This window comes from Cololabis saira, chromosome 13 (genome assembly GCF_033807715.1).
Source record: "Cololabis saira isolate AMF1-May2022 chromosome 13, fColSai1.1, whole genome shotgun sequence".
Classification (NCBI taxonomy): Eukaryota; Metazoa; Chordata; class Actinopteri; order Beloniformes; family Belonidae; genus Cololabis; species Cololabis saira.
In genome coordinates, this window is record NC_084599.1 from 3538065 (window position 1) to 3560570 (window position 22506).

The 22506-nt window shown below is 44.0% G+C and overlaps 9 non-coding genes across 9 annotated transcripts; 6 read left to right on the plus strand and 3 right to left on the minus strand.

Annotated features, from left to right (window-relative positions):
* Positions 1 to 7458: 7458 nt before the first annotated feature.
* On the minus strand, positions 7459 to 7530 carry trnaq-uug (transfer RNA glutamine (anticodon UUG)). Its single transcript has one exon. It is a non-coding gene; the product is annotated as a tRNA-Gln (tRNA).
* Positions 7531 to 10421: 2891 nt separating this feature from the next.
* Positions 10422 to 10493, plus strand: trnap-ugg (transfer RNA proline (anticodon UGG)). The gene has a single exon. It is a non-coding gene; the product is annotated as a tRNA-Pro (tRNA).
* Positions 10494 to 14741: 4248 nt separating this feature from the next.
* trnas-uga (transfer RNA serine (anticodon UGA)) lies at positions 14742 to 14823 on the minus strand. The gene has a single exon. It is a non-coding gene; the product is annotated as a tRNA-Ser (tRNA).
* Positions 14824 to 15741: 918 nt separating this feature from the next.
* On the plus strand, positions 15742 to 15813 carry trnap-ugg (transfer RNA proline (anticodon UGG)). Its single transcript has one exon. It is a non-coding gene; the product is annotated as a tRNA-Pro (tRNA).
* Positions 15814 to 18008: 2195 nt separating this feature from the next.
* Positions 18009 to 18082, plus strand: trnat-ugu (transfer RNA threonine (anticodon UGU)). Its single transcript has one exon. It is a non-coding gene; the product is annotated as a tRNA-Thr (tRNA).
* A 357-nt stretch (positions 18083 to 18439) lies between these two features.
* Positions 18440 to 18512, plus strand: trnar-ucg (transfer RNA arginine (anticodon UCG)). The gene has a single exon. It is a non-coding gene; the product is annotated as a tRNA-Arg (tRNA).
* A 252-nt stretch (positions 18513 to 18764) lies between these two features.
* trnat-agu (transfer RNA threonine (anticodon AGU)) lies at positions 18765 to 18838 on the minus strand. Its single transcript has one exon. It is a non-coding gene; the product is annotated as a tRNA-Thr (tRNA).
* Positions 18839 to 20218: 1380 nt separating this feature from the next.
* On the plus strand, positions 20219 to 20292 carry trnai-aau (transfer RNA isoleucine (anticodon AAU)). Its single transcript has one exon. It is a non-coding gene; the product is annotated as a tRNA-Ile (tRNA).
* Positions 20293 to 21875: 1583 nt separating this feature from the next.
* trnaw-cca (transfer RNA tryptophan (anticodon CCA)) lies at positions 21876 to 21947 on the plus strand. Its single transcript has one exon. It is a non-coding gene; the product is annotated as a tRNA-Trp (tRNA).
* Positions 21948 to 22506: the final 559 nt, after the last annotated feature.

Sequence of the window (22506 nt, forward strand, 5' to 3'; positions counted from 1 at the left end):
GTGCTTGCTAGGTAAATAAAAGTGAACTAAGTGTTATGACAACGTTATATATCGGTAGTTCGTGGTATTTTCATGAAATAACTACTTTTCTTTGCTGTGTTTTGACAGAGAATTTGTCCGGGAGCTGAAATAAATAAGAGATGCAGAGAGAGCGACTCGACAGAGAGGAGAAGAACTTTGTTAATAATAAAATAAAATGAAATTCAATAGACTGATATGTTCATTTTAATACATTTATTAAAATCCCTTTCCATCCCTTATGTCATTTCATCAATGAATGTGGTTTTACTGCTATTTCAACATTTAAGGGTTGAGACACTTTGAGATATTTTCAAACACTTTGCTGGATTTTAAGACAGAATGGCCGGTTTTCAGTGCAGCCCCTCCAGAGCTTCCAGCGTGCCTCCAGCCACATGTGTCCGCTCCCCAGGCTTCGTCCTCGCCCCCCCCCCCCCCCCCCCGCCCTGCTCCTCCTGACCGACTGGCAACCGCGGCCTGAAATCGGAGGGCCCCCCACGCTCCCGGCTTCACGGCCGGCTCGCGGTGGGGCGGTTCCTCCGGAGCCCGCTGGTTGAACCAGCCGCGGCTCCAGCGACCCCCAACCACCCAGAACGGTGCGTCGGTGAATGGGGGGTCCGGTCGGTCCCCGGTTCCCCGGTCTGGCTTCCCCAACGCCCTCACCAGAAAAATAACTTATTTGACAATTTTCACCTGTTTCAAATAAATTTTCACTTGAAATAAGTAGAAAAATCTGCCAGTAAGACACGATTCATCTTCTCATTACAAGCAATAAAATCCTGTTCCACATGCAGATTTTTCCACTTATTTTAAGTGAAAATGTACCTGAAACAGGTGAAAATTGTTGTTTTTTCCAGTGATGAGTCTTTTTTTAAGTGTAATGAGATTTTCTTTTACTAAAATGAGACATTCCTGCAGTATTTCTGATGGTGTTGTGGTCAGTGCTATTATTTGTAATATATTATATTATTTGTAATCAGCACAAAATATCTGTCCCCACATGATAAAATCCACCATCCCCCCTGATTTTTCTTTACAACTCGAGTACTGGATATATATATATATATATATATATATATATATATATATATATATATATATATATATATATATATATATATATATATATATATATATATATATATATATATATATATAATTATCTAACAGTTGTAGCTTTGTTTTGTCTAGTTTGTAGTTTTGTCTGAATATAAAGTGAAGCTTCATGTTTTCTATCTATCTATCTATCTATCTATCTATCTATCTATCTATCTATCTATCTATCTATCTATCTATCTATCTATCTATCTATCTATCTATCTGTAACTGTCTGTGAGACAGAATTCATTGTTTAGAGTTAATTTTATAACATTACATGTTATACAAACTCAAATATATCTTATATATATAAGTTCATGAAGCGTTTTAAGAGAGTTTAGGATATTTTATTTTGAAAGGGTGTGGTCACTTCCCCTGGTCTGTCGGGAGGGTCAACTGAGGGATTGTGGGTCAAAAGTAAAGCGCGGGACCACAGACAATGGAGGCAGGATGGCATGACACGGGATAAAGAATTGCACTGTGTTCAAGAGGCGCAAATGGTAATTGTGTCTAACATCAAATGTATTTTATTTTGTGATTGTGTACAAAATGCTTTGAAAAGACTGGACACTTCATGTGTTTATTTGTATACGTTGGGTCAGCATTTAGTTACAACGACTCATATGGACTTTCTGCTTCTATTTGTAGTTTTCACGGTGTTCTATGATTTTGACGACGGAGGAGAAGGACAATAAAAGAAAGAAAATCAAGACATCAGTTTGAATCGTGGCCTTTGTTGAACCGGTGTAGCTACAGTGAAAACGTACCGCTAACGAGGCCGAGAGCTAACCGAGAGCTAATGCTACGCATGTCCGAGGTTTCCGAAGCAAGACTGCTGGAGCGACGTGTGGCCGGAACGTCCAGGAGCCGACCAGAGAGAGAGAGAGCGTCTACCGAGACTTCATCACGGCTTGCTGGAGACAGAGAGGACGGCATCGTCAACCACCGGAGCGCGGCTTGCTGCTGAGAGACGACGGGATCGCAGATCGCGAAGTACCGCGACTTGACCACCAGAGGGCAGCGTTTACCAGCGAGTGCTACAGCTCTTCATATCCTTACTTGCTTCAGCTGGCAGTCTCCAGCCTTCTGCAGAGCAGCTCTGCAGGGAGCATTTGATTTGAGTGCCAATATTCAACTGTATTCATTTTAATGGTTAAAAGAGCTTAACTATTAAGCAACAGAGGTTTTAAGTGAAATGCTAAATATTCCTGCTTTATCTTATATGAATGTTTTGTGGGTTTTGACTAAATAGTTCAAATGCGTTACCAAATGAGTGCATAAGAGGTTTATAAGAGTAACTGTTGCTACCTATCAGTTCTGCCACATACGTATGCTTGGCAATAATTTAGTCATAAAAAACGGTAACATTTCTATCTCATTGCCATGTCAATTCTCAGTGAAAAAGCAGAATGTGAGGCCCCTAGTGAGCATGTTGAGTCCCTTCAAGCAGAGTGGGTAAGATTAAATGAACGGTTAAAATTTCAGATTGATGAGGCTGAAATAGAAAAACTAGAGACTCTTATTGATGATATCAATGCTAAAATAAAAATTCAAAAGGTATCAGTAACAGAGTCTACCTCCAAGGTTGAACCCCGTAAATCCTCACGGGAGAGAAAGTTAACTCCCAAAATGCTGGAACTGAAGCAACAAGAGAGCTCTCAAAAGGAGAATAAGTTTATCTCCCTTTATGACAAATGGAAGGAGCTAATTAAAGCTGCACGCTCCCAACTCAAAAATGAGTGCTCTGACAAAGACTTGTGTTGCATGATGGACGATGTTGAAGGGATAGAGGCTGAAGTGAAAGATGCATATGAGAATATCCGAGCAAAGTCTGCACCTTCCACTGACATCAGACGTAAAATGGATTCATGCACAGCAGTAACTGCAGATGTGATGGCGATGATGAAGGTGCGCTTGAGTGAAGTGGGGCAAGAGGACTTTGATGCTAAGGCAGAAAATGCAAGATTACACATGATACTTGACAAAGAGTATGCTCAGTCAATATTTAGTGCTTCAGTCCCCATCTGTTTGTAGCAACCAGTCAAGATGTCCATCAGAGCAGCAAAGTATCACTGTAAAAAGAGTAGTCTGTGTCGCACAACTTGCTGCCAAAAGAGCAGAAATTGAAATGGAGGAGGTAATTGCTGCACAAAGGCAAGAACCTAAAAGACTGGAAAATCAGCGTGATCTTCAAGTGATTGCCGCTAAGATGAAAGCTTATTCTGAAGCAGACTCAGGTGAGGCCCTTAGAGCAGGTGAGATGATTCAATTCAATTCAATTCAATTTTATTTATATAGCGTCTAATACAACAGATGTTGTCTCTAGACGCTTTCCAGAGATCCAGAACATGAACATAAACATAAACATAAACCCCCGAGCAATTATTATATAAACAATGGCAGGTAAAAACTCCCCTAGTGGGAGAAAAGCCTTAAGCCAAACAGTGGCAAGAAAAACTCCCCTTTAGGAGGGAAGAAACCTTGAGCAGGACCAGGCTCATAAGGGGGGGCCCTCCTGCCGAAGGCCAGACTGGGGGAGTCGGGGATGTCAGCAGCACACAGCAGGCAGGTGGAAGCAGCAGCGGGATGACCAGAGGTGGGGGGGGGGGGGGCGTCAGCAGCACACAGCAGTCATGTGGAAGCAGCAGCGGGATGACCAGAAGGGGGGGGGGGGGGGGCGGGAACACAGGCCAGAACGCAGCTCCCGAGGCTCCAGCCTGCAAACATGCACAAAAGAGAAAAAAAGGGGGGCCGGCACAAAAAAAAATGATAGCTATGAGATATTTATAATAGATAAAAATGGTAATGGAGAAGAGAGGCAGGGAAAAGGAGAGGAGAAGAAGGGTGAGAGGCACCGCCCAGCGGATCATGTCGGTGCCCCCCTGCAGCATAGGCCTATAGCAGCATATCTACCGCGAAGCTATATTTGAGACTAACTATTATAGTCTAGTTCTATAGCTACAACTATGACTACTGACTCTAACACACTAGAGTTTACACTACCTAGAGATTTACCAACACCAGCTAGAGGTTTACTAAACACTAACTATAGTTTTTACTAAACAGAAATGTTTTAAGTTTGGTTTTAAAGGTGGAGGTGGTGTCAGCCCCCTTAACCCAGATTGGAAGTTGGTTCCAAAGTAATGGTGCCTGATAGCAGAACGCCCGCCCTCCAAATCTACATTTAGATACTCTAGGAACTACGAGTAAACCTGCACCCTGGGAGCGGAGAGCTCTGCCAGGAACATAAGGCACTATCAAATCTTGTAAATACTGCGGAGCTAAGCCGTTTTGGGCTTTATATGCAAGTAATAAAATTTTTAATTGAATTCTGAATTTTACAGGTAGCCAATGGAGCGACGCTAACACTGGAGAGACGTGGTCTCTCCTGCTGATTCCTGTCAGCACTCGTGCTGCTGCATTCTGGATCAGCTGGAGTCTATTCAGCAAATTACTTGGACATCCTGCTAACAACACATTACAGTAATCCAGTCTAGAAGATACAAACGCATGAACTAGTTTTTCTGCATCACTCTGCGAGAGGATTTTCCTAATTTTTGCAATATTACGGAGATGGAAAAACGTTATTTTACAAACCTGCTTAACATATGGTTTAAACAACAAATCCTGATCGAAAACAACACCAAGGTTTCTCACAGTTGCACTGGAAGCCATCGCAACACCATCTAGTCCCTTCCTAAGATGCTCTGGACCAAGAATGATAACCTCTGTTTTCACTGATTCACTGTCCTCCTGTGTCTATCAGAGACAAAGAGATAAAAAAGGAACAATTACATCAAAACAATGACACTGAACAATCTAACAGTGTAAGCAAAGACATTTCTTTAGTGCAAGCATTACATGACACAATGGCACTCACCAGACTCCCAGCACCAGAGCCATCAGTCTTCTCAGGAGACCCACTCAAGTTCATTGAATGGACCACTAGTTTCAAAGCACTGATAGAACGAAGATGTACAAATCCAGCTGACAGACTATTTTACCTTCAGAAGTACATCAGCGGTGAAGCACGTCAGTGTTGGAAGGAAGCTTCTACAGGAAGGATGAAGACGCTTACAACCAAGCTTGGGAGGCACTGAATGCTCGCTACGGTCATTCCTTTGTAATCCAGCGTGTTTACAGAAAAAAACTGAATAATTGGCCAAAGATTAGCTCAAGAGACTCTGTTAAACTCAGACAATACAGTGATTTTCTGACTGCTTGCAGCAATGCCATGCCACACATTAAAGGTCTTCAAGTCTTAAACGACTGTGAAGAAAATCAGAGAATGCTACAAAAACTCCCTGATTGGGTGACATCTAGCTGGAATCGTCATGTAACAAAACAGCTGAAAGAAACACATGAATATCCCAGTTTCAAAGAGTTTGCCAAATTTCTGGCTCACGAGGCAGATGTAGCATGCAACCCTGTAACATCCCTCTATGCATTGAAATCATCTGAAGAAAGACCTTCCAGAGACATGAAGCGGCCATAAGCCAATGTGTTCATCACAAATACAAAAGAGTCAGAAAAATCCAACGCAGTGATGAAAACCCAAGGTGCTGTGGAGAACAGCACAAGAGACAAAAATGAAACGAAGAGGGTAAATATGCCATTCAGTCCTAAGTCCAGTTAAATGCATGTACTGCAGTGAAAATCATTCCATTCACAAATGTCAGACATTTGCTAATAAGTCACAAGAAGAAAAGAAAAGATTCATACTGGACAAAAACCTGTGTTTTGGCTGTCTTAGGAAAGGACACAACTCAAAGGACTGCAGAAACAAAGCAACATGTAGCATATGTAAAAAATACCATCCTACACCGTTGCATGAGCACCGCAGCATTGTTCCAGACACCTCTCCCCATGCAGCGGGGCAGGCAGAAGAAAAGTCATCTTCACTCTCTTGCTCCATAGACAAAGGTGATGGTGGGAGCACATCCATGACAGTGCCGGTGTGGCTCTCATCAATCGCAACCCCTGAAACAGAGACATTAGTATACGCCTTGTTAGACACGCAGAGTAGCACTACTTTTGTAGACAAAGAGGTGTGTGAGAAAATGGGCGCAGGTTTAGAGCCAGTCAAGTTAAAGCTTACCACTATGATGGGAAAAGATTCCATTGTTTCAAGTGACAGAGTTAGTGGTCTTTGAGTCAGAGGGTTTTCCTCACATAGCTTTGTTAACTTGCCACCTGCATACACCAGAGATTTTATCCCACTTGAACGCACACACATTCCTACTCCTGCAACAGCTAAGAGATGGAAACACCTGAATGCTATAGCACAGGAAATACCAGAGTTGTTAGATTGTGAAGTTGGACTCTTAATCGGCTATGACTGTTGCAGAGCATTAGCACCACGACATGTTATTACAGGTGGTGACGAAGAGCCATATGCCATTAGGACTGACTTAGGATGGAGCATTGTTAGCAGCTCACCAAAGATTGCCAAGTCAACAGAAGTGAGAGGTCTGTGCAATCGTGTGTCCGTTAAAGAGCTTCCATCATTGACACCAGCTGCTGTTCTCAGAGTCCTTGAATCTGATTTTAGAGACACAAGCTATGGGGAAAAGACCATATCACAAGATGATATTCAGTTCATGCAGATCTTGAACCAGTCAATACACCAGAACTCAGATGGCCACCTGGAAATGCTGCTTCCTTTCAAAACACGTCCACACCTACCAGAAAACAAGCGCCTTGCTCTGGTGCGACTGAAGCACCTGAAAGTAAAACTTGAGAGAAATCCCAAATTCAAGGAGGACTATGTTAAATTCATGGCAGGTGTCATCGAAGGTGGGGAAGCAGAGAAGGTGGAAGACTCGCCCCAAGACGGCAATGTGTGGTACATTCCACATCAGGGAGTTTATCACCCTAGAAAACCAGAGAAAATTAGAGTTGTATTTGATTGTTCTGCTAAATATGAGGGTACAGCTCTAAATGATCACTTACTGACAGGACCTGATCTCATCAATGGTCTGACAGGGGTTCTCTGTAGATTCCGCAAACGTGGCATATTAACAGCGCTACAGCTGGAATTACAACAGCTTCTAGTTTGCTTTTAAATCTCATCTTTCGCTGACGTTTTGGTGCGAGATGCATTCTGGGATGCACTGTAGCACACTGCTGTGTGAACGGTCTGCTGCGGTCTGCTCCTTCATTTAGTAGGCAGTATACAGTGCATACTTTGCAGTATGTAGCATATAGTGCGGTAGTGTCCGAATTCGGAAACAGCCCATGTTTCCATTTCCCCTGTGTTGTTTTTTGAGGTGGAGCCTCGTGGATTGATACTACAACATCATGTGGGTAAAACCTTGATACCTGGTTGTGTGGAAGACTGACAGGTTCCACTGAGATTTGAACTCAGATTACTGGAGTCAAAGTCCAGAGTGCTAACCATTACACCATGGAACCCTGTTCAGCTTTTATTGTGGTTTTATTGTGGTCCTGAAACCAGAACATGAGTAAAAAACAATATGCGCCTGAGCATCTGACAGAGTGCTGTCCATGGTGCTAGGATCGTCTGGGTGTTTAGGGTACCAGGGCCCTGGTCCTCCAGGCCCAAGGGCTGGCTCTTTCACTCCAGTGGCCGGTCGGTGGGGGACTTAAAAGCGGGTCCCCCGGTTCGGACGGTGAGCCGGGTCTTTGGGTGGCTCCAGGTGAGCCGGGTTGTTGAGGTTGTTGAGTTGTTGTTGGGGTCTGGTGGCGTAAGCTCCTGGGGTCTGGTTGTGATGCTGCTGGGGTCTGGTGGTGGAGCTAGTGGGATCTGGTGGTGGAAGCTCCTGGGGTCTGGTGGTGATGCTGCTGGGGTCTGGTGGTGGAGCTAGTGGGGTCTGGTGATGATGCTGCTGGGGTCTGGTGGTGGAGCTAGTGGGATCTGGTGGTGGAAGCTCCTGGGGTGTGGTGGTAATGCTGCTGTCGTCTGGTGGTGGAGCTAGTGGTGTCTGGTGGTGGAAGCTCCTGGGGTCTGGTGGTGGAGCTAGTGGGGTCTGGTGATGATGCTGCTGGGGTCTGGTGGTGGAGCTAGTGGGATCTGGTGGTGGAAGCTCCTGGGGTGTGGTGGTAATGCTCCTGGGGTCTGGTGGTGGAAGCTCCTGGGGTCTGGTGGTGGAGCTAGTGGGGTCTGGTGGTGGAGCTAGTGACTGACATGTTTTGAAAAAGGCGGGCATGATGAGAAAAATCCTGTAAAATATATAATATGTTTCTTTTTTTCCTGTAAAGTTGGACATTTTAAAGTGTATGTAAATGGAGAATGACTGGCTTTTGGTCAGTTGTGGAACTGCAACAAAATTCATTTCTGCATAAGACCCAATGCGAGAAAGAGATGGTCGACCTTCCTGTGCCGAGCACCAAGAAGAGGACTAGAGTGGTTTTCCAAGTCCGAATGATATTATTGCAGTAATACATGTTTCCGCCCAGTTTCGAACAGGGGACCTTTCGCGTGTTCGCAGGGGGGTTTTTGAAAACCGTAACCTCAAGGTCGGCACCAAGGTTGCAGTTTACAATGCAGTGTGCGTGTCCACCTTGCTCTACGGGGCAGAAACATGGACGCCATACAGAAGGCACATAACAAACCTGGAGGCCTTCCACATCCGTTGCCTTCAAAAAATCCTTGGTCTGTCCTGGGAAGATAAAGTACCTCACTCGGAGATCCTGAAGGGCACTAATTCCAGCTGTATGGAAGCAGCTGTGGCCAAAAGGCACTTACGGTGGATAGGTCATACAATCCGACTGCCTGAACACCGCCTGCCCCGCCAAGTCCTCTACGGTCAATTACATGACGCAAAGCGTGCTGCTGGGGGCCAAAAGAAACGCTACAAGGACTACACCAAGGACCTTCTGAAGCGCACTGCCATCAGCCCCACTCAGCTGGAAACTCTAGCGTGTGATCGCTTAGTTTGGAGAGATACTTGCGTCAGGGCAATCACACAAATAGATGACAGCAATCATCAGAGAAGGTCTGAGAGACGTGCCCAACGACATCGGAGGACAGCCGGCATTCCCCCAACGTCCGGGCTCCCCTGCCCCATCTGTGGAAGGATGTGCGGCTCACGCATCGGCCTCCACAGACACATCAAGTGGCACCAGCGACAACAGCGCTGACCACCCCCGCCCCCCTTCCCTGCCCTGGAGCAAGCGTCGTCATCGTACAAGATGGACAGCTAAGAGAGAGTGTGTGTGTGTGAATCTTCATAACAAGACAATTTAGAGTCTTTATTTTAAAATGGTTGGTTTTACTTTATCAGTTAGAGACATATTTTCATCCTCATTTTGATGCAATGCATTTTCATCAACAGTCAGTGCAGTATATTCATAGATCATACATCCACTTTCTTGTTTGCAAAAAGCTCTGGACAGATTTCAGTTAATCTCTCACATGAGAGGAAGTCTTAAGTAGCAGAGGATGGTTTCGATCCATCAACCTCTGGGTTATGGGCCCAGCATGCTTCCGCTGCACCACTCTGCTGTATAACCAGGATGTGACTCCGCCACACAGTGGGGGGGAGGGGGGTAGGGGGCTTAAAAGCGGGTCCACTGGTTCGGACGGTGAGCCGGTTCTTTGGGTGGCTCCAGGTGAGCCGGGTTGTTGAGGTTGTTGAGTTGTTGTTGGGGTCTGGTGGTGGAAGCACCTGAGGTGTGGTGGTGATGCTGCTGGGGTCTGGTGGTGGAAGCTTCTGGGGTCTGGTGGTGCAGCTAGTGGGGTCTGGTGGTGATGCTGCTGGGGTCTGGTGGTGGAGCTAGTGGGGTCTGGTGGTGGAAGCTCCTGGGGTCTGGTGGTGGAGCTAGTGGGGTCTGGTGGTGATGCTGCTGGGGTCTGGTGGTGGAGCTAGTGGGGTCTGGTGGTGGAAGCTCCTGGGGTCTGGTGGTGATGCTGCTGGGATCTGGTGGTGGAGCTAGTGGGGTCTGGTGGTGGAGCTAGTGACTGACATGTTTTGAAAAAGGCGGGCATGACGAGAAAAATCCTGTAAAAAATCTCTCTAATATGTTTCTTTTTTTCCTGTAAAGTTGGACATTTTACAGTTTAGGTAAATGGGGAATGACTGGCTTTTGGTCAGTTGTGGAACTGCAACGAAATTCATTTCTGCATAAGACCCAATGCTGATCCAGAAGTTCAGCCTGGTAGAACCAGAGAAGGGACCTTATTCATGTGAGACAAACACGATAGCCACTAAACTACAGAAACTGTGCAACAGGTTATTGATCATCATTCAGTTTCTATTTCTATTCCCCCTTAATGTTATAAAAAACCATCTAGACAGGTATGATGTGACCGTGATTTTTTGTTTTCAGGATATGTGTTTGGTGGCTCGTTGGTCTAGTAGTATGATTCTCGCTTTGGGTGCGAGAGGTCCCGGGTCCAATTCCCGGACGAGCCCCAGAGATTTATGCAATTTGTGTTTTTTCTCCTCCAAGTAACAAAGTTTCAAGACTGTAGTACAATGCTTTACCTGAAGACCAACATTGGCATCATGTGTGAATGCTGAAAACCTACATCTTGCTTCTCTTTCATGCCAAGAGGTCAGCCGGTAAGGCGTAGTCCGTAAACCCTTTCCCCTTTCTTTAATTGGGCTCCTTTTTTGTTTTATTGCCCCAACCAATGTGCCTTTTTTAAATAATAAAATATTGTTTGTATTATTGAACTCTGTCCCCTATCTCCCTCCCTGAGTGAAGGAACCTTCGTGTCCTTTTGTAGAGGTGATAATTGACCTTTAGTATGGGTCCTTGGGCCCTAATCAAAGATGGTGTTGTCGGTAAACAGAAAAAGATCTAAAGATCCCAAACCTAAATAATAGTGAACGTAGCGCCACATAAAGATATATGCTACCTGTCTTCTTGCACGTATATGCGTGAGACTATACGTCTAATTTAATGTCTGTCAAGTCAACAATAAGGACTCATTTCCCAAAAAAGTTTGAAGCCATGTACACATACGTAAAGTCTGATTGTCCAAAACATATTCTTCCCCAACAAAAAGCATTACACTTATGAAGACCTCATGTTTCTTGCATTGGCTGGGAATCAAACCCAGGTCAACTGCTTGGCAAGCAGCCATGTTGACTGCTATACCAACAACGCTGCAGGAAAGTACCTGAAACAGCTGAATGAGACGTCACAGTTTTCCAGCCACATGAGAAGGAGAGCAGTCATGTCAGGGAGAGTAACTCTTTGATGATGGTTTCTTCAATATCACAAGCTACTTACCGCCATTTGTCCCTTAGCTTATACATCAACTTCTTGTTGTATCGCTGCATGTTTGCAGGTATATTCAGTTAGACATGTGTTGTCATCCATTGCATTACAACATTCTCTTAGAAAGAGACCATAGACTTGGAGAGGTTTGATAATGACAACTGTCATTGACATTTGAATGAACAGATCTCTCTTTGTACCCACTCCTGACTGGATCAAAGCTTTCTCAAGTACCCTGGCAGTGACGGTCAGCCAACGACTGTTCACTGACGAGCAACAATAATCACCTCAATATTCATGAGGGCTGTTAAAATGTGATGACAGTTCAGTCTGCTTTCTAATGCTTAGATCATGTTATGGACCAACAGGAAGCACTTACTACACTGAGAAACATTGTCAGTGTTTGTTTTGGGCCAATGCTAATGCACAAGTCTGACTTGTGTTTCAACCAACAAAACTAACGGTATTTGGTTTTTAAAGCTAATTCCTTACATATTTTCTTCAAGAACAGGTGGACATTCAACTGCTGAAATGATGTCACGTTTGATGAAAACATGGGCACAGTTGAATTGGTCATAATTACGAAGAGGTTAGGCAGCCAACGCAACAATCAGACAGAAGCACAAACATCATATTTCTACACTGAATGGAAATTGAACCTGGACCATGGTAGTGAAAGCAGCAAATCCTGCCCACTAGACCTTCAGGAAAACACGTTATGCTCTCTTAAAGGGGTTGTATTACTACATTTTGTTGACTAATGTTTCTGATTCAATCAAACAAACATATTTATTTCAGATTTAAAGAAAGGATAACTGATGTACTTCCACTTTATGGACACTTTTGTTTAATGTTTGAGTTTTGTCAGAGAAAGTACTTGATGGCACATGTACAAAGGAAATCCTGGATTGCTCCAATTCATCCAAGATGAGCTGCTTTTCAACTTCCGAGTCCACTGATGGACTGGATGGATGTATATATTTGAAGAGAAGAACTGACACTTTGAAGAACTGACTAACACGTTCTTTGGTAGGTCTTTTTTATTTAAATTCATCATGTAAATGACACAATTGATCAAACATTACACTTGTCAGTTTAGATTAGCATGAAACTCTGGTGACATCAACAAGAAGGTATTTAAGTATTGAAGGTAGACTTTACCTTGTAAGGCAGTGTAAGGCAGTTTATTAGGAGGTGTGATCATGAAGAACCACTCTTCTGTTATTCAGCACGCGGGCCATTAGAAGGCCGTCTGTTAAGTTTGGTAAGATATAAAGACGTTCACAGTCACGATAGCCAGGAACCGAACCTGGGCCGACTGCTTGGAAAGAAATGTAAAACTAACTTAATGTAAGCTGATGTTACCTATTAATGCATGCTGGGGATAACACAAAAATACCACTGATTAGTTTTGAAAGACATTTTAGTCTACGGTGTTGTGCCCGCCCATGTGCCCCTGTGAACTCTGAGTTTATAAATGATTATGTATTCATGATTGGGTGAACATTTTCAGAACAGTAAAGGCCGAAAGCTATAGTCAGTTTTATGACCCCCTGCTGCCAACTTCTGGTCATCTCGGCCCGGCCCGAGATAGCAAGTTTATGACCCCTAGAGGGGGGGTCAAAACAGATCAAAGCAAGCAAGGAAAGTTTCTGCCAGGGAAACAGACTCCCTGGGGATTTACGACACCCCCTGGGGGGGAGCCGGATGCAGCGGAGCCCGAAAACCAGGCCTCCAAAATGGTACTGCTTCTTAAATACCAGCAACCCCCCCAGCCTGGAACCCGCTTTAATGTGCCTCATAAAATGGCGACTGTGCCATGAACTACAATCCCAGCATGCCTTGCGGGATGGGGCGGCGCCTGAGAGCGACGCGCACCCAATCCCGAGCGAGGCACTGATGACGTCATCGCAGCGCGCGGAGATACAAAACTCCGTGCTGCACCGAGACTTGAGCTCTTCTTCCTTCATTTCAACTGGTCTCATCCGAGCTGGATCGTTTGGCTCTGTGCCAAGATCCCATCTTCCGTTCTCCCCCCGGCTGGGGGGAGGTGTAAGGCCCCCATCGGGCCGCTCCGTTGGACCTGCAGCCCGTTGAAGCCGCGGTTGAAGCGGCGGTCCCCCGGGGAGGCTCCGGCTTCCACTAACTCTGTCCTCTAAGTTCACAGATCCAAGCTTCCGACGCCCACGCGCTCCCGACAACTAGATCGGGACACAGCTGCGACTGAACCCCCCCTCCCCGCTCCGAGCCCCTGTCAGCGCAGGGATCGGGACGGACGGCCGGTGTCTCGCCGGCGTGAGCTCTCCCGGGGCCCGGAAGGCCGCGCGTCGGCGACCGGCGCAGAGAGGGAAGCACGGCAGGAGAGACCGGTCCCCCGCCGCGCCTAGGAATGCGTGTGAGCCTCCGTTTGGTCCGGAACCACGGCCCGGCACGAGGCGGCCCCGCCGCTGTCTAATCCGTTTCAGGGGAAGGGACGGCCCAGTCACAGAACCCGCAGGCATCCGATCCGGATCCCCGAGGAAACGTGAGCCCGGGAACGGCAGATCAGTAGGACTAAGAACGGTTCAGAACTGTGTGAAGTCGGGATCTCTGTTTATCAGTAAATTAAGAACGTGTTACAGAGCTAAATCTGGGTTCAGAGCTGAGATTACATCATCATTGTTATCATTATCATGTTTGATTATTTGGTAGTCGTTGTTTTCTGCCGTAGGCACGTTTTAAATGCTGCGTTCGCCATCCGGTCCGATTGCACGTGGCCCAGAGGGCGCGTCCATGCTTAAATACCACAGAGTTTCCGCCATCTTTAAATACCCCGGCTTCTTTAACACTGCAATATTTTAAACCGTACATGTTCGTGATATCATTTTTATTATTGCTTGATTTCTTTTTTTTCATTCCATGCATTTAACGTTTATGTTTCATTTTATTGATTGTTGTTTTTCTTGTTAGTTATGGTTTTATAATTTTATAATAATGTCGTGTGCCATCAGATTTATTCGGGTATTTATTCACATCCCTTTTGATACCCGTATGTAAATAAATTCTGATTGATTCTTAATGAGTGGTTGTGTTATTTCATGCAAGATTTGGTCACAAGTTGATTTGTTTAAGCAGAGCCCAGTGTTCGGATATCACGCCTTCATTGTTATTCTGTAAGATTTGCTGTTCTGCAGGATAATTCCAAAATCATATGACACTGATTTTCTGCTGTTTAGTTATCCAAAGTCTCTGCTTAAGGAACAGAGTGGTGCCCCGAGGATTTTATTTATCATATTGGTCATTCAATTTGATAAAAAGTCAACTTTATTAATTATTAATAATTATTAATAAAATTATTAATAACCCTTCGATAACTGGACAGCCAAGCTACCCGAGTCGCACAACAACGGCTAACAACTGCAACTGCAAGTCTTCTTGCATGTTAAAACAATAACCGTTGTTGACAGGATTTGAACCTGCGTGGGGAATGCCCAATGGATTTCAAGTCCATCGCCTTAACCACTCGGCCACAACAACTTGTCACATGCGTGAACATTTGGCTGAAATAAATGTGTTTGTTTGAATCAGAAACATTAGTCTGAGGTTTGTTCCCGTACTTATCTCAGAGCTAACCTGCCGGGACCAATTTTGTTGTGAACTATCCATCACAGTTTATCAGATGTCCTCGTTAGTATAGTGTATCTCTGCCTGTCACGCAGAAGACCGGGGTTCGACGGGGAGAAAGCCTATTTTGGATATGCATGACTGATACGTATGAACAATGGTCAATAAGATAAAAATCCCTCTTCTACACACCATAGGAAGTTGTGCTTTTCCTTGCTAAAAAAGCTGTCATTGATGAAGTTCAGACGAAACCGTGCTGTAAATCTTCCAGTGGATGATATGCTCTGTTCACTGATAGGTCCTGATCCAGAAGTTCAGCCTGACAAGGGACCTTTTTCATGTGAGACAAACATGATAGACTCTAAACTACAGAAGCTGTGCAACAGGTTATTGATCATCAATCAGTTTCTATATCTATTCCCCCTTAAAGGAGCATGGGGCTCCTTTTAAGAAATGAGACTCTCTAGCGCCACCCTTCGCCACAACGGCCGTCGGGGGTACTGCAGCCAACAGTGAAGCCGGCACGGGAGAACGGAGAGAACGCGCATGCAGCGTCATGTGACGTCACATCCGCAGGACAGCGCGGGAAATTCGGCCCCACAATTGCAGCACATTTTGCAGCACACAGCCTGTTCAAGGCAAAGGAGAGATACACTAGAGGGCTCATTCTTTTTGGTTTGGAACGCTTCATCTGACATTATTACTAGAAAACTTAAAACGTATACGAATTTTTTTCATAAATCCTGCCTCAAGCTCCTTTAATGTTATAAATAACCATCTAGACAGGTATGATGTGACCGTGATTTTTTGTTTTCGGGATATGTGTTTTGTGGCTCGTTGGTCTAGTAGTATGATTCTCGCTTTGGGTGCGAGAGGTCCCGGGTTCAATTCCCGGACGAGCCCCAGAGATTTATGCAATTTGTGTTTTTTCTCCTCCAAGTAGCAAAGTTTCAAGACTGTAGTACAATGCTTTACCTGAAGACCAACATTGGCATGATGTGTGAATGCTGAAAACCTACATCTTGCTTCTCTTTCATGCCAACAGGTCAGCCGGTAAGGTCTAGTCCGTAAACCCTTTCCCCTTTCTTTAATTGGGCTCCTTTTTTGTTTTATTGCCCCAACCAATGTGCCTTTTTTAAATAATAAAATATTGTTTGTATTATTGAACTCTGTCCCCTATCTCCCCCCCTGAGTGAAGGAACCTTCGTGTCCTTTTGTAGAGGTGATAATTGACTAGGGGTGTAACAATATATCGTGCCACGAAATTCCGCGATACAAAAATGTCACAATACGTGTCGTGGAGGTGACAAAGTGTATCGCGATATTGGGTTATTAATATTAATCTATTGTGTTGACTAGTAACGCGCATCCGACCGCGACCGCGCGGACCAGAATCTTCCTCCGCTCAGAAGAAACTAGTCCCGTTTTGCGGTCCTGTTTTGAGCTCTGAACCTTTACTTATGTAAGTCTGGTGTAGAGTTAAACCTTACCTTATTAAATTAAACCTTTTTGGGGTCGTGAGTAGGATAAACACGGAGACAACTTCTGCTAAGTTCCAGTGTACTTCAATATCCGCTCAACAGCGTAGGATTTTAGAACATCAACACAGCACCTAGTGCTGTATCACTCCGCCCAATCAAAAACATATTAATCACTACAGATAAACTGACTAGTGTAATTATAGTCCCTGATTTACAGAATATAAAGAATATATTTATAAAATAATGAACCCTGAATTAACAAAATAACCTTTTTAACAAAAATAAATCTCCTCTTACACTTATAAGGTGAGCATGAATCAATCTTTTTTATGATGTAAAATTGTATCTATTTATTTACTTGTATTTATTTATTTAATTTTAGTTGTTAAATTTCTGGAAAAGAAAAAAAGTCAAATCATACATGAGAGAAACTATTCAGTTTGTGGCAAAATATTTGTACTTGTATGAAACTGAAGATGCATAATGCAAACCTGACATTTACTTTGAGTTCAGTTTGTGGAAAATGGTTGGCCTGGCTTTCTCTTTAAAACTTAAACAGTTATAAAGCATTACAAACTGTAACAATAGGGCAAACGCACAGCATTATATTGTATTTTGTGTCTTTCAAATAAAAGACAATTTCCTCATGACTACCTCATTCAAGGTTGTTAAAAAAATACTGCTATATCGTATCGTATCGTTATCGTGACCTCAATATCGTGTATCGTACCGTATCGTGAGATTAGTGTATCGTTACACCCCTATAATTGACCATTAGTACGGGTCCTTGGGCCCTAATCAAAGGTGGTGTTGTCGGTAGACAGAAAAAGATCTAAAGATCCCAAACCTAAATAATAGTGAACGTGCCGCCACATAAAGATATATGTTACCTGTCTTCTTGACCATATATGCGTGAGACTATATGTCTAATTTAATGTCTGTCAAGTCAACAATTAGGACTCATTTCCCCAAAAAGTTTGAAGCCATATACACATACACAAAGTCTGTTTGTCCAAAACATATTCTTCCCCAACAAAAAGCATTACACTTATGAAGACCTCATGTTTCTTGCATTGGCTGGGAATCAAACTCAGGTCAACTGCTTGGCAAGCAGCCATGTTGACTGCTATACCAACAACGCTGCAGGAAAGTACCTGAAACAGCTGAATGAGACGTCACAGTTTTCCAGCCACATGAGAAGGTGAGCAGTCATGTCAGGGAGAGTAACTCTTTGATGATGGTTTCTTCAATATCACAAGCTACTTACCGCCATTTGTCCCTTAGCTTATACATCAACTTCTTGTTGTATAAGCTGCATGTTTGCAGGTATATTCAGTTAGACATGTGTTGTCATCCATTGCATTACAACATTCTCTTTGAAAGAGACCATAGACTTGGAGAGGTTGATAATGACAACTGTCATTGACATTTGAATGAACAAATCTCTCTCTTTGTACCCACTCCTGACTGGATCAAAGCTTTCTCAAGTACAGGGCAGTGACGGTCAGCCAACGACTGTTCACTGACGAGCAACATAATCACCTCAATATTCATGAGGGCTGTTGAAATGTGATGACAGTTCAGTCTGCTTAACGTAAGTTGGAGACTTCTGTTGTGGGCTCTGTGGCTTAGTTGGTCAAAGCACCTGTCTTGTAAACAGGAGATCCTGGGTTCAAATCCCAGCAGAGCCTTCTAATTAAGAATATCACTCTTAACGCTTAGTACATTAAACAATGGCACATTAAAGGTATTCTCCCTGATGTGGAAGAGCTAGCAAGAATTTTGAAACCCCTAAAACCGGCCTCGCTTACAGGTGAATGAGACATGGGGTAGTTTTGCTGTAAATGTGCTGTCCAAAATGTTTAATAATCGTATGCGCGTTCGTGTTTGTGGGGGCGTGGCTTTGGACGGAGCGCTCGTGGGTGGGGGCGGGGCTTAGAGGAGGCGCCACTTTCAAATCTTGCTAGCTCTCAGAAGTTGCATAGAATAACTTTAACTAAAATGGCAGGATTAACTGTTTTTTTTATGAGAAAGACGAGCAAGCCCTGGACCACATGGCCTAATGGACAAGGCGTCTGACTTCGGATCAGAAGATTGAGGGTTCGAGTCCCTCTGTGGTTATAGAGCCTTCAGATAGTTAGAGCTGGTGTCCTAACTCACATTCACTCTTTAGAGGACACTTTGGTTTAGCTACCCTCTCCGGTTATAACAAAAATAAGGAGAGATTAGAAGTTCTCCAATAGAACAAAACAGAGAACATTCACTAAGAGCAAGAGTACTTTGCTATAATTAAGCAATCGTGTGAGAAATACTGCTAGAAACAGCAGTGAGAGATATGTGATCTTTCAGGCACCTCAAGCCTTTTGAGTTTAGAGGCTCTGCTGGGATTTGAACCCAGGATCTCCTGTTTACTAGACAGGCACGTTGACCAACTAAGCCACAGCGCCTCCATTTGCAATCTAGAAGGTGAACTCTACACTCTGAAGTTGAAAATCACTCATCTTGGAGCATTCGGAGCAATCCAGGATTTCCTTTGTACATGTGTCATTGAGTACTTTCTCTAACAAAACTAAACACATGTCATCGTTAGTATAGTGGACAGAATCTCTGCCTGTTACACACAAGACTGGGGTTAGATTCCCCAACGGGGAATGAACCTGTTTTGGATATGCATGACATACATATGAACAATGGTCAATAAGATAAAAATGACTCTTCCACACACAATAGGCAGTTGTGGTTTTCCTGCTAAATGCTCTCATAAAGCCAAGTGGATGAGAGTAGGTGACATCATCACCAGGTAGTTGGCTTCCAACTGCACCAACTCCTAAAAAATGAACACTTCTGAAATAGCCAATTTGTGAGCATCTATAATTGTGTAAAACTAGAAAATACAAATCACATGTTATCCTCCAACTGTCTGGGTGTCCAGGTTTACTCTGAAACACTGATGAAACCTCACATTACAGACACTTTTAGATGATTGTTTTTGACCAGGTGGCAGAGGTCCTGCTGCATGGGAGGATAGAGAGACCGGGGTAGAGAAACATTCCCCGTAGTTAAACAGCGCGACCCAGTCACCACGTGACTTGGTCAGCCATCTTTTCCTTTGTCTCAGCCCATCACATGTATGGTAGATCCACGTGACGTTATCTCACACACACGCACGCACGCACGCACGCACGCACGCACGCACGCACGCACGCACGCACGCACGCACGCACGCACGCACGCACGCACGCACGCACGCACGCACGCACCCACGCACGCACGCACACACACACACACACACACACACACACACACACACACACATACTGACACACACACACACACACACACACACACACACACACACACATAGTGACACACACACACACACACACACACACACACACACACACACACACACACATAGTGACACACACACACACACACACACACACACACACACACACACACACACACACACACACACACACACCTGCTGGTTACAAAGGTCTGTGCTCGGACTCCCTCCCCTTCACTATTATTCTGAAGAATAACTTAGTTTGACACTGATGTTGCTGTTTAGTTATCGTTTTCCTGATTACATCAGGTGGTGCCCCGTTTTGATCAATTCGTTTTGAAGATTCAATTTGATAAATAATCTATTTCATTCATTATTGAGCCAGTTTTAAGCAGAAGAATAAATCAGGTGTTGCATTATGGTCCTATTTTAGAACGACTGAAGTATCAGTGCATGTAACTCAAGGTTTTGTAAACAAGGCCTGGATCACTACATACACATACCTAGATACATACAAAAAAGAACCATGTCAAAAGAAGGCCGGTTAGCTCAGAAGGTCAGAGCGTGGTGCTAATAACGCCAAGGTCATGGGTTCAATCCCCATACTGGCCAAACTGGTGACCAATTCTCTTATACAGGACTGTCTCAGAATATTAGAATATTGTGATTTTCTGTAATGCAATTACAGAATTGCATTTTCTTAAGCTTACAGCTTAAGAAAACTCAAATATCCTATCTCAAAAAATTTGAATATTCTGGGAATCTTAATCTTAAACTGTAAGCCATAATCAGCGATATTAAAATAATAAAACGCCTGCAATATTTCAGTTGATTTGTAATGAATCCAGAATGTATGACATTTTTGTTTTTTAATTGCATTACAGAAAATAAAGAACTTTATCTCAATATTCTAATTTTCCGAGACAGTCCTGTATGTGTCAGTGATAAAGAATTATCATCCTCAGGTTAAGGAGGAGACCTGAGCTCAGTGCAGCCTCCCGGGGTTGGTAGAAGGAGCAATGCCCAAGACTGACACTACTGATAATCTCCCTCCATCTGGGGCTCCATGCAAGATCTCACCTCGTGGGGTAAAAATGATCACAAGAACGGTGAGTAAAGATCCCATAACCACACGGGGAACTAGTGAAGGACCTGCAGAGAGCTGAGACCAGAGTAACAAAGGAACCATCAGTAACACACTACGATCAGGGACTCAGATCCTGCAGGGCCAGACGTTCCCCTGCTGAAGACAGGACATGTCCAGGTCTGAAGTTTGCTAAACAGCATTTGGATGATGCAGAAGAGGATTAGGAGAATGTTATATGTGTTTTGGAGGAGAAAGAAAGGACACCATACCTACTGTGAAGCACAGGGGTGGAAACATCATGCTTTGGGGATGTTTTTCTGCAAAGGGACCAGGACGACTGATCCGTGTAGGGAAAGAATTAATGGGAACATGTATGGTGAGATTGTGAGTGAAAACCTCCTTCCATCAGCAGGACATTGAAGATGAAACGTGGCTGGGTCTTTCAGCATGACAATGATCCAAACATATCGCCATGGCAACGAAGGAGTGGCTTCATAAGAAACATTTCAAGGTCCTGGAGTGGCCTAGCCAGTCTCCAGATCTCAACCCCATAGAAAATCTTTGGAGGGAGTTGAACGTCCGTGTTGCCCAGTGACAGCCCCAAAACATCACTGCTCTAGAGGAGATCATGGAGGAACGGACCAATCACTGCTCTAGAGGAGATCTGCATGGAGGAACGGACCAATCACTGCTCTAGAGGAGATCATGGAGGAACGGACCAATCACTGCTCTAGAGGAGATCATGGAGGAACGGACCAAAATACCAGCAACAGTGTAGAAAACCTTGTGAAGACTTACAGAAAACATCTGACCTCTGTCATTGCCAACAAAGGGTGTTTAACAAATTATTGAGATTAACTTTAGTTATTGATCAAATACTTATTTTCAACTATAATTTGCAAATACATTCTTTAAAAATGTGATTTTCTGATTTTTTAATTTTTTTTCATTTTGTTTCTCATAGTTGAAATATATCTGTGATGTAAATGACAGGCCTCTCCTATCTTGTTAAGTGGGAGAACTTGCACAACTGGCGGTCTGACTAAATACTTTTTGCCCTCTATGATTAGATTTGTGTTCATTAAACAACCTCAGAAATGTCAGCAAAGGCTCTGTGGCGCAATGGTAGCGCGTCTGACTCCAGATCAGAAGGTTATGTGTTCAACTCACATCAGGGTCATAATGAACGTTCAGTTTAGTTTTATCCATCCTCACGAGTTCACCAACCAGACTAACTTTAGCTGCAACAGAACACTTTGATATGTACCTGGAATTGTTCAAATCTGCATGATCACGATCAAGTTGTAGTCCTTCACCTACACATTAATTCTGGTGCACGCACATTTCTGAGGTTTTATCCAATGGCGACACTCACTGGGGATGCAGTGAAGTCCAACATATGAGGAAAAGTGACTTCAACAACAAGTTCACCATCACACGTGAAGGACACGACAGTCCCCACATCACCAAATAAATTACACAGGAGGTTGTCACATTCAGAGCACTTCACAGAAAATTTGCAGTCTTTGGCTAGGTGGGAGGTCGAACCACAACACTTGAAACATATTCCTTTCTCTTTCAGGAAGGCCTTTCTGTCATCGAGGAGTTTGTTTCTGAATGTCCTGCATTTTGTAAGCGGATGCGGTTTGTTGTGTAGTGGGCAGTTCTTGTTAGGGTCGGTGTTGGTCATAGAGACATCTGTTTTGTGTACTGTGATGGGTTTGTTGGTATTAAAGTTC